General features: G+C 44.6%; 1 protein-coding gene across 2 annotated transcripts in view; it reads left to right on the top strand.

Annotated features, from left to right (window-relative positions):
• Positions 1-18,549, top strand: part of PLAC1 (placenta enriched 1) — an 81,583-nt gene that overhangs the window by 40,109 nt on the left and 22,925 nt on the right. The window contains exon 1 of one of the 2 annotated variants that reach the window (XM_074359489.1): positions 17,722-17,778. The exons of the other annotated variant lie outside the window; for it this stretch is intronic. The gene's annotated coding sequence lies outside the window, so the exon portion shown is untranslated. Of the gene's footprint in view, positions 1-17,721; positions 17,779-18,549 lie in introns of those variants that run through there. 2 annotated transcript variants of the gene reach the window in all.

Here is an 18,549-nt window from a genome sequence, read left to right as displayed (position 1 = left end):
AAAGCCTCTAGAGAAACTCCAGAAGGCCATGGATCCGAGGGACCTAGACACATCCTCCAGATTCTGGAGTACAAGAGGGGCAGCCTTTGTTGTGCACATCAGGAAAAATAGACGGACATAAAGGCAGCCTTACTGTACATAGTGGGTACCAGATGCCCAGTAAATGTGAAGGAAATGTGCAAATCTCCTTCTCCTAAAAGGTGTTGTAAAGTTACAAAGTCTTTCTCAAAGGACTTCAAATAAACCAATTCCTGGTTTAATAATAATAATAAAATTAATAATACCTACCATTTAGTGACAGCTTACTACGTGCTAGGCACCATGCTGAACTTTTCACCTGATTTTCTCATTTTGTCCTCACAAGCACCCTGTGACCACTTTTCGGATGAGGAAACTGAGGCTCAGAGGGGTTAAGTCATTTGCCCTAAGTCACACAGCTAATCAGTGGTAGAAGCCACCCTCAAATCCAGGGCTCCTTAACTCCAGAGCATGGAAACACTCTCCTATCCTGCTTCTGTCGATGCAATGGCTTCGTTGCTTGGGACTCTCCCTGTGGCAGTAGAGAGATGACAAAAGTGACGTTCTAGAATGTTCATTCCAGTTGGTGGGAAAGATGAAATGGAAAGAGAAACCCTGGGATTAGGGAGTCAGTTAGGAGGCTGAAGCAATGAGAGGCGGTGAAAAGCAAGGACTTTGTGAAATCCCTGGGAGGAGGAACTGACAGGCTCTAAGACATATGGGGCCCTACTGTACCAAACTTTGCTGGTCTCATCTAGGACATCATGGAGACCTTTCCATGACAATACAGATCTGTCTTACCCTTTCTGTGAGTGTTTAGGGTTCCATTCTCTAGGAGCACCACTATTACAAACAGTTTCAGTGAACACCCTGGTTGTACATACATCTTTGCATCTTGGTATATATGTGGGATCAATTCTAAACAGTAGAATTTCCAGGCTGAAAGAAACACATTTTAAATTGTGATAGACATTTTTTGGAAAGATTTTCAGAGTCGAGATGATTAATATTTTTAAACAGGGATGGGGGGAAACCTTCCTGGGTAGCATTAGGGAATGATAGAGCAGAACTAAATGGATTGGTCACCATTCAACAGTATAATCAAAAAGCACAGGTCCTTCCATACCTTTCTAAAGCAAACGAACACCAGTGTTGTCACAGCTAGTGACAGGAAGGAAGGGAACAGAAGGCATGGCGACCCTTTGGGAATCACATTCAAATGTTGGAGATCTGGCAACTCCTGTCTTCATTACTTAATGTTCAAGGAAGAGGAACTATGTCGGAGTGTGGAACAGGATGGCTGTGGCCATTATTTAATAGAGCAGACAGCCTTTTAAGAGGCTCCAGAAGGAAGACTGGCAAATTGAAAGGAGGGCAATTTTCAGACAGAATAGCAACTTGATTTTATTTGTAGTTTGAGAACATTGGCCATTGTTTTCAGACAGGGAATCTAAATAACTTCTTAAAAGTAGCTCCCAAAGGAAAGGGAAGATAAACTTGAGTATTATTGTTGAGTATAATGGTCTGGCCCCCCAAGTGACATTTTGATACACTGCCGTTAGAGTCAGCTCTGTTTGGCAAATCCCCAGCTGTCCAAAAAGCTGCCTGGCCCTGGTGCCCAGATCCTGGGTGTCGTGAACCTAGTATGACATAGGACAAGGACAGGGAAAGGAGGGAGCTGAGGGCTAGCGAGCTCCCTCACCCTGATCGACAAGTTGCAAGAAGCTTTGAGGGAGAGACCAATGCATGGAGATCATAAGCCTGCTTTTAAAATTTCCACAGAATGGACTAGCAAGCAGGATATCCCCATTTTATTCATTCACTCAGTGAACATTTATTGAGGAACTACGAGGGCCAGGTGCTATGAGAGACACCAGGAGGACAGTGTTGACCAAAACAAAGGTGGCTCCCGCCTTCGTGGAGCTTACTATGTCATAGGAGAATGAGCAATAAGAAAGCAAACGCACAAATAAACATATAGTTACAAATAGTAATGAGTGCTTTGAGCAGGAAAAAAATAGGTTCTGGGAAAGAGAACATTTAGGTGGGGCCCAGGCGGAGGAGTCAGGATGGCCTCGCCGAGGCAGTCTAGCATTTAGAGTGAGTCCTCATCCTGAGGGAAGCGGTGGGGGTAGTCACTTACAGAGCCAGGGAGAGAGCCTTTAAGGCCAAGGAAAACGTGTGAAAGGACTTGGGGAGTCAGACCTTTAGAGTTGCTGGTCAGGCAGGGGGCTACGTGGGAAAGGCTCTACCTTTGGCTCCCCGCTGGGCAAACCAAAGCGCTCCAGGCCTTGTGGTGGCTCCGGGGCCCAGAGACCCCAGTGGGTTCCAGAGGGCAACCTGGAAGCTGGCCAGTAAAAAGCCAGGGTGTCCGCCTGCTCGTGGGCTCGGCCGGATAAGGTGAGCTTCCAAAGGATTCCTAGAGCCTCAGAGAATCACGTCCCGGTGACTTCCATTCCTGCTCAGTGCTCTCCATTGGCAGCGAACGCCGGCTTGCCAAAGAGCTGGGCCTCACCTTGGTCGGGGTAACGACGGGGGCGGCTCTGGCCTTCAGGAAAAGTGCAGGCAGCAACGGGGAGTGAGAGCAGGAGCTGGAGCCAAGGAAGCAGCCCCTGCCAACAACTTCCGTTCCTTCCCTTGCCTCCAGCACGGCTGCCCAGGCAGCCCCCAGTGACTGTTTATGGTGATCTGTGTGTTTCGCAACTGACAAAGAAGGAGGGAGCCCTTTCTGACATTTTTGCCCAGAGGCCCCAGATTTCTCAAGTATGAAACTGCCAAATACGCAACTTTGGGTGGATATTTGGCTGAATCACTTTGAAGGGCCTGTCAGTGCCTAAAATGGAAATTGTTAGAAAGCAGAGGACGGTGGTTGCCAGCAACCATGAAATGGTAATGACCAAATCATTTATTTTTGCAATGAAATGTCATCCCCTAACACTACAAAGGCTGGGTTTTTTTTTCCCCCTAGCTTAAAAATACTGACTACCTGTAAGAAATCTTCAAAAGGGATTCTGCATGTCATGCACATGTGTGTACATGCCCCTGTCCCTCTACCACCCTCTGCCTTCCCTCCTAAACCGAACCGCCTCCATGTTCCCAGAGCCCAGCTGCAATCTGGGATGAATTAAGAGGTTGGCTGATTGTGAGAGGTAATCAGGCTTTAGCCACCCTATAAAATGAAGGGGAGTTCATTTGGTTATTTATAAGATGGTGTGTGGCCAATGTTACCACAAGGGAGAGTCAGCAGGCAGGAACAGACTATACCCCAAGTCCTGATGTGGGTCTTTTCACAATCTGTTCAAGTCCAACTACAGTTGCACGTACGAGACAGGACACTTCGTAAGGTTTTAGTGTACGTCAGACTCAGTATCCCGCAAATTAGGCAAATGTCCAGTTCTGTGCCTTTCATTTTTAAACTCTGGTACTTCTTTTTCTTCTTTGAGTTTAGGAGGAAGAGACTGGAAAGTAAATTGTGGGCTAACACTGGGGAATGGAACAAGATCTACTATTTCTTTGAAAACAGCCATTAAGACATCATTCCCCCGGGCCAATTCCTGGGCGGCTTTAACCAAAGACAAAGCCTCAGGTCCTTCTTTCTGTTTTTCCACATTGACTCCTATGTTAGGATCAGTGAAAATTTATACGACCATAAAATTTATTTCAAAATAATACTTTACAAGCCTTTGGGCTTGAAACTATTTCAACGTCTGCACATTCAATGCGGCAAACTAGGATGGTTCCATTCAGCTCTCATTATAGGAAGCTTGGAGGGGTATCCTTGGGTGCCAGTCATTGGTCCAAACTCCTTGATCAGCTGCTTTTTCAACAGAATTGGCTTTCCCAAAGTCATTTGTGATTGTTAATATGGGATCCATTTTGTAAGCGGGTCTGGTTTTAAGAAAGGTTATAGGGACATTGCAGTTTAGCCATGGACCTTGGTCCTGTGACCACAGTGGTGGCTTGAGAATCTGACTGCATTTGAAGCCCATGCTCATGGAATCCCTGTTAGGCCCGGGGTGGGGGTGGCACCCTGGTAAAGGGGGCACCACTGTGGTGTATCCTTCCTTCCGGTTCCCTTGTAGGGTTGAATCAAAGGGGAATTATAAATTAGGCCAACTCTCATTTCTGTCCCTTTCCCAACATTTTAGGAGCCCTACAGCCCTCGGTCTATGTGGATCTAATCCCACTTTCTCAGCATCTGCTTCCTCACCTGTACCGTGAAGGACTTTGACTAGACAAGCTGTGAGTTCTCCCCAAACTCTGACATTTGACAAATCTAATGGACTTACCAGCACAGAGCAATGTGGCCGTTTTCTCACACTTTCTTTAGTTTGGGGAGACCCATTTGAGATAATATTCTTTCTTTCCCTATGTCACCCTTTGAAGACAACCCAGTGTCAGAAAGTCCACATTTGGCAGCTCTGCATGACAAAGCTTTTTTCTCTGTAGAAGGGGCACGGAATGCCCTGGAAACCAGGGCAGGTACCTGTACCTGACAAGGGATGCAGGCATAGGAGGCAGGTGGGGAGGTCAGTCCTTACAGGAGCCAGAAACATTGTTCCCACCTCAGTTCTCCCCTGGTGCTCGTCCACTCAGAGGCATGACGGTCAGGGCAGGTGCCTGAGCCAGCAGCCCTGGGTGAGAACAGCAGCTGTCCTGCTTACTAGCTGTTTAACCTTGAGCAAGTTAATTAAATTATACGTGTCTCAGTTTCTTAGTCTGTAAAATATGAATCATAATTGTAGTGTTGTGAGGATTAAATGAAGATCAGGTGAAAATGTGAAGCGTTTAGAACAATGTTCAACACATACATATTAAACGTTCTGTAAATACTAACCATTTTCCTCATTGGGAATTCGTGTCCAGGTACGGACCCAGGAGGGGAGACGGCCACAGGACACAGAGCTGTCCTCTCTCATGAGTCCAAGACTCTCTGTGGTCTAGGTCAACTTTTGGGAGGTGCCTGATCTGGAGGAAGTGACTTCCTGCCTTCCACAGAGCTAACTGTCCAATGGGTAGTTAGTCCCTTCCAGCCTCAGTCCCTCTAGTTTCACAAGTCAGCGATAATGACCGAAAGGGTGGGAAACTATCTGATGAAAGGGAAACCGTGGTCATTTGAACCAAAGCCATTGTCCCCTCTGCTTGCCCAGGACTTAACAGAACTCTGACTTGAAGGCTCTTGGAGTTGACAAAGGATCTTTAGAAAAAAATGTTCCCTGGGGGTACTCCACGTCCACAGAGGCCCGAACAAGAGAAAACAGATTGTGGTTAGACCCAGGGAAGAGATTTTTACCACAGATGGATAAAATAGGGGGCCAGAGTCCCAAAACACGTTATGTAGTGCCCTTCCCTGGTAAACTAGGAAGAGAATGGCGGGCCATCTGTCCTAGATCGTCTCATAGACCATCCGTGCAGGAAGCGCCCTTAGAGGTCATTTTATCCAAGCCTTGATTTTAAGGATGAGAATGCTAAGACCCAGAGAGAGGGGACAGTTGCTCTATAGTCATATAGCTAATTATTAGCAGCCCCGGGATTTAAATCCTAGGCCAAGAGATTATGCCACTGCTCCAGACTGGTCTCTTAAGGCACTCGACCCATTGTCCCTTCTTGTTCTGGAATGCTCTGTAGTACCAAAATACTAAAAAGTAATTGGGGCCCACCCAGAAGGACTCAAAGGTATTGAGCAGTGCCCAACTCGCACTCCTCCAATGTATCCATCTGATTTTGGAGCTCTGGCTGTCAAAGTGTTTCAGCCAAACTTCCTCGCTCGCCTAGCCGGTCTTCTTAGCTTACCATTTGAAAGCAGCTGTGGTTAAAGCAGAGCTTGCTGACTCAGCCCATGTAGTAAGGATGACTAAACACAAGAATTTCCTGTGGTGGGGGGGATGGAAAATATCTTTCAAATGCATTTGTTTCAGGGAACCATTCTGATCAGTCAGGAGCCGGCCCACCATGGGCCCAGGAGGCCAAGCCGCAGGCTGTCCCTGCTCAGCACCAAGGCAGGCTTTGCAGATGTTTCCTTTCTTTTCTGCTAAACAACCCTGTGGCTGTCTCGGCACCATTTTGGTCTGGCCAGCCTTTGCACAGCGCTTCATCTGCCAAGTGGTACAGCCCAAAGCCAAGAGGAGCGGAGGTCTCCCCAGACCGGAGGGGCCTTCCACATTGAGGCCTGCCCACAGGGCTGAGTGGGGCTGCTCTGCTTTATCTCAAGGCAGCTTCAATTCTGAGCCCACCTTCAACTCGAAAGAGAGGATCATTTATGCTGACTGATCAGAAAGCAATGTGGGCTGGCTTCCATCTCCTGGGTGCACTCTGGGGAGTTTGCAATCTGGAGTCAAGTCATCATTTTCAGGTCTGAATACCACACAGACATTGGACAACTTTAGGAAACGAACGTTGACCTTCAGTTGGATTGCTCACCAGCTTAAGGCATTAATTCAGTGAAATGAAAATTTGGGTAAATATTTCAAGGCTCTTGGCTGGGAAGGAGGCTGCCTTGCTCAATTAGAAAGTTGGAGACACCTGGTGCATTCGGGGGGTGACACATTTTTACAACTTGCAAATTAGAAAAGGGGGGCGGGGAAAGAGGGAGCATGATTACACTCGGCCATCTTCCGAGATGCATATACAACTCCAACCGTTCAGATATAGAGGAGTCAAGTCCAAGTCCGAGGAGGGGCCTGCCTCACCCTCTCCGCACCCCTTCCCCATCCCTACTCGTGCAGTCACAAGGAGAAAACAGGGCCAACTGCCTTCCGGGTCTCAAAGAGGGTCGAGGATTTATTTTTCAGAAGTGAGTAAAAATTTCTTATTCCAGTGGGGGCTCGGGGGAGATGTTCTGGGACAGGCAATGGAGTAACCAGAAAGAATCCGGTCGGGGGTGAGAGGACAAGGGAAGAGGGAGGGCATCCCAGTTCCTCGCCACCCAGCAGAATGAGCTTTGGAAGCGTTATGTCACTTTTCCAAGCTTGTTTCCCATTCTGTAAGCACTGACTTAAGCTACCTCTGGTGCCTGGTAATAATACGGCCTCTAAATGTTTTGTGAATGAGAGGGAGGGAGAGGGCAGGAGAGTCAATGAATGCATACAGAGCAATAAGGATTTGTGTAGCTCAGGGAGTGGGTTTGAAACTTAGCTGAAATAATGGTTATGAATGGTTCTGCCTGTCTGACACCTTCCGGTTAATGAAGTACTTATGTTCTCACTATCTGACTTGAATCTTACAAGACCCCTGGGAGATAAGCAGGGTGAGGATTGTTCTCTGTCTGACAGAGGGAAGTGAGACTCTGGGAGGTGAGGAGGAAATCTATGAAGGAACTAGGGCTTCAGCTCCAGTGCCCCTTCAAACGTCCTCCATAGACTCACTTTCAATTAAAAAGGTTTTTAAAGGAGAAAGTTCCACCAGATCAATGCATCAGATCTTTGCCTTGCAATAAGCACCCTGTGTATGCGGGCTCAGACACTGGAGGTGGGTTCAGAGGAAGAAATATCAAGCTCTGCCTAGCATTGACATTAAAGATTACGGTAGGAGGGGAGGGTAGAGCTCAGTGGTAGAGCGCGCACCTAGCATGCTCGAGGTCCTGGCTTCAATCTCCGGTACCGGCATTATAAGTAAGTAAATAAATAAATAAACCCAATTACCCTCCCCCCCCCAAAATTAAGACTACACTTAGACCTTGTCTACTCAAAACACAAGAGGCCGAGGGAAATGGCCTTGGAATGACTTGGGTTGGGATTATCTGATATTTTTGTAAAAGAACAATAGGGCCTCTGGTTGGCAGGGAACTCACAGTTGCTATTTGGAACAACATGAGCCAGTGGAAGGAGGGTAACTGTGGACTCAGGTGAGCGAGCCAATATATACTTAGTTGGTTCCCATTGGGTACCTGACGAAGCCATCAGCTGCTTAGGGGGAATGGACTTGTGGTCTGAAACTTCTCCAGGTTTGTGTAGGTCACAGAGTCCAAGCCCCATCTGATGAAGACACTTCTGTCTGCTGAGTGGCTGCCTACCCTCCGGTGACAAAAACTCACTGCCACTCGATGAGTAGTTTCTAGCTCTGCCTTCTGGCCGGTTCTGATGATGATCATCTGTCCTTTCTGACTGCATTTCTGGGGGAATACAGAGATGCTGATTGCAAATACACCTCATGCAGGCAATTAGGCATGTTCCTAAAAAGTTCTATGGAAACAAAATTATCACAAAGCAAATCCTGCGTTTTGTGCCCTAGATTGGTTTGTTATTTATAGAAATCATTGTTCCCTAATTTATCACTTTTTAAAACATCAAATTAGGTTTGCTTAAAACAGGAGTTTTTAATTGGTGGAGTCTGTAGTTCTTGAATGAGATACAGAAAGCAGCGTGAATTTTTCAGAAACTATATGCAAAATTGCGTTTTTGCACTTACACGTTTTTGCTGAAGAGAGAATCGGAGTTTTTCTCAGATTCTCAAAGGGGTCTACCCCCCAAAAGGATAAGAATGATTGGCTTAGAGGAAGGTGAGACTGTGTGTTCATGAATCTCACAACATGCCACTGCAAATGCAATTTGCTAGGAAAGTGGCGTTGTCTATGTCTGTTGCGTGGTCTGATTCTCCTCCCTTCTGCTGCATCTACAGGATAGGTACCCATGGGCCGTGCTGCCATGCTGTGATCTTCTCTCTGCCCTATGTGCAAGGGAAAGGCCACACTAATAAGATTTGAGTGGTGATGGTTGTAGACTGGAAGAAGGCATTTGATAAAATTTCTAAGTCCTCGGCCCCAATTCTCATCCTCAGAGTGCAATCTATCAGGCAGGCATGTGTGTTGCACACCTTGAGCTTTACAGGCAGACAGCTCTGTGATTGTGAGCAAGTCACTTAATCTATCTGACCTCAGTTTCCTCATCTGATAGATGGGGATAGTAACCTGGTTGCTGTGAGGATTATAAGTGAGACAGTGGATATAATGTGCTTGACACATAGTAAGTGCTCAATAAATAACGATGCCAACAGTGCCTGTGCCAGGCCACTCAGTCTTTAAGAAGATCCAAAGCTCTTTTCTGAGGACATTAGGACATAGATCAGTCCATCTGGGGGCCACCTTGCTGCCCAGGGCCATAGTCGGTGACCATGGACATCGGAGCTAAACTAGCTGGACCTTTGTCAAAACATAAGGTTTGGCCTGTTCAATACTATCCTCTGCTAAAAGCTGTTGAGGAGCCCTGGAACCATGTTTGATTACTGAAATGAGAAGTTCTATGTAAGAATTCAGACTGTGGGTGTAGGAGGCCAAAGCAACTGGGACAGTCAAATCAGCTCAAAACCTTCAGTCGGTGCTTTGGCCCAGCAGCAATAATAGTGTCCAAAGAGCTTTCCCACCCCTGTTCCCATCTCTGCCTCAAAACAGCCAGATAAGTCCCACAGGACAGGTGTTGGAAAGCCCTTTACGGCAGAAATGATACAAGCAAGTCTGGGGGTTTTGAGGACTTGGTAAAAATGCAGTGTTTTGCAAAAAAAAAAAAAGCAAAATGTGTGTGCTAGCAAGAAATGGTTTTTGAGTAGTAGCTTATGAGTTTTGAGTTTATCGACTATAAATGAACATAGCACAGAGCTGGGCACATGGAAAGGCTTACATAGGTTGCAGTGTCAAGAATTCCATAAAAGGAAAAAACACAAGCAAGTCTAGCTAGACACTGGATGGTCTGGTCCAGTTAAGGGCTGTAAGACTTAAGAGAAAGGAAGACATAAGTCAGTTGCAGGATACCGGAAATGCTTCCTAAAGGAGGCGGGCCTTGGGCTGTTTAGAGAGGCAGAGGGAAGAAGGAAAGTGTGGGAAGCAGATAAGCAAGGGCAGAGGGGCTGGAACGAGCCTGCTGGGGCATGGAGATGCTTTCACAGGGGGATGAGCAGGGGGGATGCTTTGAAGATGGCGGGAATTTTAGTTAAAGAGGTTACTGAGACCCTGAGTGCCCAAAAGAAAAGAAAAGATGTCTGGACTTGCTGTGGTAAAAAGTGAGGAGCAGCTAAGTGTGGCAACAGATGGGGCAAGACAAGGGAGTGGAGTCAGAGTCCAGCTGGGAGCCAGGAATAAGAATCCAGACTTACATGGTCAGAGTCCAGGCTAGGATGAGGCCATGGAAACACAGAAAGGGGAGCGGTGCGAGACAGGGTGCTGGTCTCTGGGGCCTTTGCCTAGAGGAACTCAACGACTTTCCTCTCTGTAAGGAGCAAGCTGATTTGGGGTTTTTATAGATCCCTGGCATGAGCAATACCGCTTTCATACAGGAGCACGTGGCCAGACAGCTTTAAGACAGCTAGGCAAAATCACTCGCGAAGGAGAGAAACTGGGAGGTGATTCTTCATGTTGCAAAATGATTCTTTACCAAAGCACACACAGAGGATTCTTTGACTTAGACCCTTCACAAAGTCTAGGATGCTTTCAGATTAGAGCACTAAGGCTTTTTTGAATTTAGGATGAACAGAGTCAGAAATTATATGGAAAAGATTTGTTTAAATAGCTTACACAATTAAAAAGGGGGGAGGAAAAACACCAGTCAAATATCTCCAGTTGTCCTTTCTTGTGATACATGGAAACCATATAATACCTACAACTTCTGAAAATAATACTCAGTTATAGTCATCCAGTAATATGAAATCTATGAGGAATAACCAGTAATAATAATAGTAGTCAGCATGTATTGAGGGCTTGCTAAGTATGAGGCATGTTACTAAACAATTTAAAGACATTATTCTGTTTAACCTTTGCAACACTCTTTTGAGGTATATTTTGCTATTCCTCCCATTTCAGAGATGAGGAAAATGAGGCTTTTAGGGGTTAACTAAATTGCACAATATCCCAAGAAAGGAAGGAAGGAAGGAAAGGAAAGGAGAGGGAAGGGAAGATAAGGGAAGGGAAGGGAAGGAAAAGAAAAAGAAACTCCTGTAAGTTATGTGCAAGTTAGTGCCCTGTATCCTGGGGAGGCTTTGGAGGGTGGGGTGAGAGAACACTTCCTCAGCCCCCCTCCTCAGCCTCTGCCCGGCCTTCTACTTGATGTAACAGGTATTGTGAAGCTTTTCAGATGGAAAAACACATCTGTCAGCCTGCACAGATTGGTCATGGCCCTAGTCCGGCGGTGAACTGATTTTGTTGACATTTCAGAATGAAAGGTACAGAAGCGACGTCTGCAAAAGGAACTCAGTTCCCTAAGTTGCCGTGAGAATATTTCTCAAATTTGAGCATTTCCCTTCCCAGTGCTGTAAAGTGGTTCTTCACTCCTGCCTTGGATTCCCTGTGAGGGGTGGGGAGTGGGAGACCCCTCTGAGCATCATGGTGCCTGAAGCTTTGAAACACCGCTTCTACCTGCCGAGTGTGTCTGGGAGGCCAAGCCTGGCTAGAGCCCCAGAAACTCCCAGGGGCGGGGGCGGGGGAAGCGTGCACTTGATCAAGGTCGCCGCCAGTGGCTGAATTCAGCACGGGTTCAGTTCCTTGGCGAGGTAGGGCAGAGCGGAGGTACCATACACTCACGCTCGTGGGAAGAAAAGAATCTTGTTTTTACACACTTTAAAGGAGTATAAAAATGACTTTGTTGTGTTTGAATTGCTTTTGCTGGATGAATAGAGCCCTGTGCCTCGAAGGCTTAAGGAGGATGGTGCAGAGATGGTCTATTTCCTCATGTATGTTTCTATATAAATATATTTCCTTATATACATGTATCTGAGGACTGGTCACTGGTTCTCACTGAAACTGACTGTTTCCTGTGGGTGACTTCTGTCTGTCCATCTAGGTGGTGAGTCCTTAGTTTAATATCTGAGCCTGTGCACCGTAAGGGGTTCGACGCAGTTGCGTTTAGGGGCCCCAGACTAAAACTAAGACTCTGATATTTTTGAAACTTTCTTAGATGGAAGCTAGGGGTAGGGAAACCCTTCTTAATTGCTGCAAGCAGTTTATAGCTTATAAAAGGTAAAACTTTTGATATTCGTTTAGGACAAACTATTCCTGTCTTAGTGGTAACAGCAGCTCTTATCTGTTTAGAGCTTCCCATGTGCCTGGCACTCTGCTAAACCCTTTACATACTCGGTCTCATTTAAGCTTCACAATATCCCTAAAAGTGAAGTCATTGTTATCTGCCATTTTACAGATGGAGAAAGTGATGAGAGAGGTTAAGGGATTTGACTAAGGTAAGGCAGCTAGTAAGTGGAGAGGTGGGATCTGAACCCACAATTTCATGCAAACCTTCCCTGGGAAAACTGCTCAGAATTCTTCTCTCTGCAGATTTCAAGCAAACGGTCTTTAATGGAATTAAAATGTGGTTCAAGAAGCCAAAGCGGCTTTGTGAGGAGGAAGATATAGAAAGTAGTCGACCTGGGGGGCTGGGAATCATTTCTGCAGACTAGTCAGCTATTGGAGCTATTGTGTCTGGACTGGGGAGAAAACAAGGAAGTTAAGAGGATGCTTGCAGTTCACAGCCAGTCCCTGAACTGGGCTTGAGCCCCGAAGGGGAGAGAGCCAAAGCCAGAGGCACCAGTGGCACCAGTGGCACTGCTTCTAGGCCCGGGCGTCGTACAGTTGGGTAGAGGGGATGCCCAGCTCTTTGCACTGACCTACACCTTTCTTGTGACTGATGTCTTTTTCTCATATTTTCTAACTGGTTATTGCTGGTACGTTTCTATATAGATACATGTCCTTACATACATGTGCTTTTTCCTGCATGTTCACTGTACTGAACTCTCATTAATTCTGATGGAAAATTATAATTCACTCACATCTCTTCACTTTTCTAGGTATGCAAGCATATCATTACAAAAATACATGTATATAAAGGAATATATATATGTATCTTCTCCATTTTACAGAGTAAAGAAACAAAGGTTCAGAGAAGTTAACTAACTTCCTCTAGATCACACAGATAATAAATAACAATGCACAGATTGAAAAATAGGCCCACCTTCAGATCCTGAACTCTAAATTACTATACAATAATACATGTCTTATATATGTATGAGTTTTTTTTTTGTAAAAATGGGATGGTACAGTACACGTTCTTTGTAATCTCCTTGTTTCACTTGACAATATATTGTAACAGCTTTCCTATATGCCTAAATATTATTCGAGAATATTATTTTACTGGATGCATAAAGTACCTTTATCTTAAAAGAGTAATAATTAACATTTATTGAGTGCTTAAAATGTGTCAAGTATCTTAAGTAATTTCATATAAATTGTGTTTACACGAGGCAAGGATTATTGACTATTGCAATCATGTCAGTTCAAAAACTCCGGCTTACCTAACGGTCTCCTACCTGGTGGCACCCGGTCTGTCACCCTAGACGGCTTTGATAGCGTGGGATCTATGTTCATTGCTGTTTATCTAGTGCAAAATGTCCATGTCTTATTTATGGAGGTAAAAAGCAAGAAGCAAGTATCTGGACTGAGCAGAGAGCATGGCAGGGGTGGCAAGAGTGACCCTGGATGTTGGCAGAGGTTACTGGGGGGGGGGGACCTAATGTTACTAGTCTAAATAAAAGACCAAGAAAGCTATTCTCCTCTAGTTTCCTAGAAGCTTTGAGATGGCACTGGAATCCAAGGGAAACTGTGGCAGAAAAAAGATTTTAAGAGGTACAGGAGCCAAAGGTGAACAAACACCATTGATGGGCTGAAAGGGGATGAGGTATAGTGAAAACATCAACATTAATATCTCACCCACCAATATGATCTTTCCCATCATTGGACAGTAACTTCTCAATGCATACTGGCTGCTATAGACTGAATTCTGTCCCCCTCAAATCCATATGTTGAAGCCCTAACCCCCAATATGATGGTATCCTTTGGGAGATAATTAAGTTTAGATGAGGTTGTGCAGGTGGGGTCCCCATGATGGGATTAGAGCCCTTACAAGAAGAGACACCAGAGAGCTTGCTCTCTCTGTCTCTCTCTTCACTGACCATTTCTTTTAACTGATTACCTACATTTTGAAAGTGTTAGAGAAGAATGGCTTACACTTCTCAGATGTCTCTTAAAATAGCATTACAAAATACATTTGATTATTCTTTTTAAAAAACTCCACAGATAATTATTGAGTGTCTATTCTGTGCCAGGAATACTTCTAGACAGTGACCAAAGCAGATATGATCCCTGCCTTCATGTGGCTTACATTCAGGCAATGAATAAAATCTTACCAATGATGAGTCAATTCCAATTATTATGTGGTGCTAATGAAGGAGAAGTGCACAGGCATATCTGAGTCATCTCTGTCACTCTGGGACCTGGTACAGTCAACATTTGTTAGTGGAAGGAAGAAAAGGAATGCCATCCAGCCCCCTAGGTCTTGGGTCAAGTCTCTCTTTGCCATGCCCCTACAGTGTACTGAAGCACCCCAACCCTCACGTCAACCTCATTTCCATCATCCATCACTTTGGGTGGCACCAGCACTGTCACTCAGTGATTAGCAAGCCAGGTAACAGCACCTTTCACATAAACAAATCGGCAAATCACAGAAACTGACATTTGTCAGACCCAGGTATCTTGACTTTTGTTTTGAACAATATGATCATCATTCCGTTGGGCAAATCCCCTAGTGTCCGGGTGTTTGCCTTTCCCCACCATAAAATGAGCATTTTATTAGTGGTTTCTGGTCCCCTCACGGCATTGTGGGGAGAGTCAAAGCAGATACGGAAGCTGGAAGAATGAACATCCCTGGGCTTGTGGAGTTCTCACCAAGAGGGCAGTGACTGGGCATGATCTCCTTTGGAGCCTGTCACTGCTGTTGACATTGAGAATACTGGTGTGGGAACAAATGCTGTCTTTGTCACAGGCTCAGCTACAGGGGCCTCTCCTTCCCTAAGCTGGCAGCTGAAGCTAAGTACTTGAGATCCCTGGGCCAGCTGTTGTGAAGTAAACGCCAGGCAGTAGGTAAGGCAGGATTCAGAACTGGGCAGACCGCCAGGCTTGAGTGGGGGCACTGATGGGGGGGCACAAAAGTTGGCAAACAAGTGTTTTTTGAGGGGGGGGTGTTAAAAAATACACTCTTGTTTCTAAGGTAGGCAAAGCACCAATGGGCCAGGGAGCTGCCTCAAAATTCCTGCTTTAACTCAGTGTCAGCTGAAGAAGATTCTGCACTAGAAAGGCACTGTGAGCAGTGGTTCCCGAGGAGGCTTCCCTGGGAGCACAGAAAGACAGCCACACCCTTTGAAGTTCGCTGGGAGCTTACAAAGGGCAGTGTTGTTTCCACTGAGGAAGAATGATAGCCCGGCATAATGGTGTCCTTATTCTCTAAAACCTCAGACCTTGTGCGATGTGGGGCAAGCCAGCCTGCCGGCCCAAGCAAAGGGGGAGGGGGAGACACTTGGCAAAATGCACATGCTTTTAGCTTGCTTGCCAGCCAACATGGAAGGTCTTTCCTAGGAGGATGGTGTGGTCAAAGTCAGGGGTCTGTTTCAACTCTCTTCCTAGGAGGATTGCTAAAGCGTACCCAGGTACCATTTTAATTTGATGACGGCTGATAAAAGTTTCCAATTGGACATATCTATCATACTTGATAAATTTCAGTGAAACAAGGCATGAGCTTAGAGGTTGTAGAAATAAAGAACTGATGAGGGAAAAGAAGGTTAAACCCATTGTTTTAAATCAGAATGAGAATGGTGGTATTTCCTAGTGGTGGGATTCGTATCGCACAAAAAGGGAAGTCAGTAGGTTGGCAGTAGCTGTCAAAGGCAGATTATCCACCAGTTATTAGGAAATGGAGTCCCTAAATTGGGCCCTAACTTAGCCTTGACCAGCTCTGGGATGCCTGCGGTACTGCGTCATCCATGCTTATGTCAGGGACCACTTCCAAAATTCTGACTCATTTCACGGACCAATGAAACCATGTCAGTGTATGAGTTACATGCCTGGTGTCATCCCTGGGAATTTTTGTCAGCCCTGGTGCCCAGGAATGATTCCATCAGACCTGCTGGAAGCTGGGTAGGGCGGCGGCAAGAGCCATGCAGAGCCCTAAGCTCCAGTCCTAGCTCTGTCACCAATTAACTGTCATTCCGAGTGAGCCTTTTAACCAGTCTGTGTCTTGGTTTCTTCAGTGGTTAAAAAGGGACTGTTTGGTGGGGGTGGGTATAGCTCAGTGGTAGAATGCCTGCTTAGCATGCATGAGGTCCTGGGTTCAATTCCTAGTACCTCCATTAAAAAAAGAACTAATACTAAATAAGTAAATAGACCTAATTAAATTATCCTCCCAAAAAAACTTGAAAAATATAGAGGATTAAACAAACAACACAACACAAAAGAGACTGATTTGATGATTTGTCCCTTCCAGCTTTAAAAATAAAAGTCTGTTTCTTAGCTCTGTGTTCAACAAGGAATTGTGTATTTGCAAATCATCTAATTTTATAAATTCTTTCAGGTCTGAAAGGGATCTTAAAGATCATCTAGGCCAACCTCTTTATCGTACAGATGTAGAAACCAAGACCCAGAGGGGAGAAGGGAGTTGCTCAATTAGTGCAGAATGAAGGTTAGAGATCAGGTTTCTCCATCCCCAGTCCACTGCATTTTCCACTACATTTATTTTTAAATCAAAGTAATACATGAGCACGGTTTAAAAATATCAAATAATACATGTAATAATAATGAAAAAAAAAACAGTTCTCTGCCCCATCCCTAGTCCCACTCCTCAGAAGCAACCATTTTTAACCGATTCTGTTTGCAATTCATGCGGTGGTTACTTCAATATCTCTAAATAATACGCCCTACTCCTATGTCTTGATTTATCCATTTTGGACCTTATCTATTGACTCCCTGTTATAAAAACAGGATTTAGCTCACTTAACATTCCTCCCAACCTTCTGTCTTTCCTCCACCTCCCCATGTTTGATAGTATTATCTTTATGAGATTTTTGAATTCACCTTTTAAAATAACATACAGTGAAATTTGCTATTTTGGGTATACAGTTCTACAAGTTTAGACAGAGGAAGTCATATAACTACCATTACAATCAAGACATAGAACAGTTCCATCACCTCCCAAAGCTTCCTTATGCTGCCCTTTGTAATCAACCCCTGATAACCACTGATCTGTTTTATGTTCCTATAATTTTGCCTTTTCCAGAATGTTATAGAAATGGAACCAGAGAATATGTGATCTTTTGATGCTGCTTCTTTTATGCAATATAATTATTTTGAGATTCACGTATCAGTAGTTCTTTTTTTGGTGCTGCTGAGTAGTATTCCGTCGTATGGATATACCAGTTTACCCATTTAGCCGTTGAAGGACATTTGGGTTGTCTCCAGTTTGACAGTATTATTTTTAGCTCATTCCAACTGGTTCCCTTTTAACTTGATTTCATATACCTGTATTTCTATGTCTCTGTGTATCATCCACTATACATGAAGTAGGTCTTCCTTTTCAGAATAGTAAATGCTTTTCACTGGATTTCAAAACATGATACTTTTCATTCATTTAGTCTCAGTGTGAAGTGGATTTAATTTGAGGGCGTCATTTTTCATGGGGCTGAGAGGGCTCGTTTAAAATGCTCTCCGGCAGCCCTAGTCAGGGCTGCTCCTGCAGCATAGAGGCCTTCTCTAGTACCAGCTGTGCTGGTCGCTGGGAAGAGATACATGTACTTTCTGTTCTGACCGTTGCTAACTCAGGCAGTAATTTTGAGGAAAAAGACCTTTCTTCATGTGGATTTCAGCTTTTGTCTGTCATGCTTTTTCTGTTCCAGCTGCCTTCTCCAGTGAGCACAAAACCACATTTCAAAGGAGACTGACAAATTATCCCCAGCTGCCAGAAAGAGGTTAGCTTTCTGTGTGTTCTGTGTCCCCCTTCTCCGATAACTAACAGGTTAACTTTCTAAAGGGAACTGACAAAAGCAGAAATTCTCCTTTCCCCTAGATGGGCTTTTTGCTTTTCTAAAAGATGTGGGTTTCTCATATTCCTCTCCATTCTCACCCTAATTTACACCAGGAAATACAGTGTAAATGATTACAACTGAACCCCTACTGTTGGCAAGATTCATATTAATCATTTTTTAAAAAGCATTTATAAGATCTCAATTATTTTTTAAAAATTTGCTGGCAATGTCTTTCCCCAAAAAGTAGCCATTCAAAAGCTGAATGATGTCATCCTTGACCATAGAGATTTATATGTGGTTATATTTATTTGCATTTTTAACCATTTCTGTATGTGTGGTATCTACCTAGCACTTATACAGCATCACAGGAGTGCGTCTAATACCTAGCATAGTACCCTACACATAGTAGGTGCTCAGTAAATGCCTTTTGAATGGAAATGGTCCAAAATAGTGTCATGTATACATGATGATGAAGTAATGTGTATTAAAGCAGTGAGTCAGGCATTCTCAAATACTGCTAGGCTTGCAAATTGGTACAACTTTCCCACAGGGTGATGTGGCAAAATATGCCAAAGTCTTAACAATGTTCTTGTCCTTTTACCCAGTAATTCTCTTTCTAAGGACTTATCCTAAGAAAATAATAGAGATGCACAAAAAGATATAAATACTAGGAAACTCATTCTATCATTATTTAAAATAGAGAAAAAGTGAAAT

This window comes from Camelus bactrianus, chromosome X (genome assembly GCF_048773025.1).
Source record: "Camelus bactrianus isolate YW-2024 breed Bactrian camel chromosome X, ASM4877302v1, whole genome shotgun sequence".
NCBI lineage: Eukaryota > Metazoa > Chordata > Mammalia > Artiodactyla > Camelidae > Camelus > Camelus bactrianus.
This window is presented reverse-complemented; position numbering and strand designations above follow the sequence as displayed.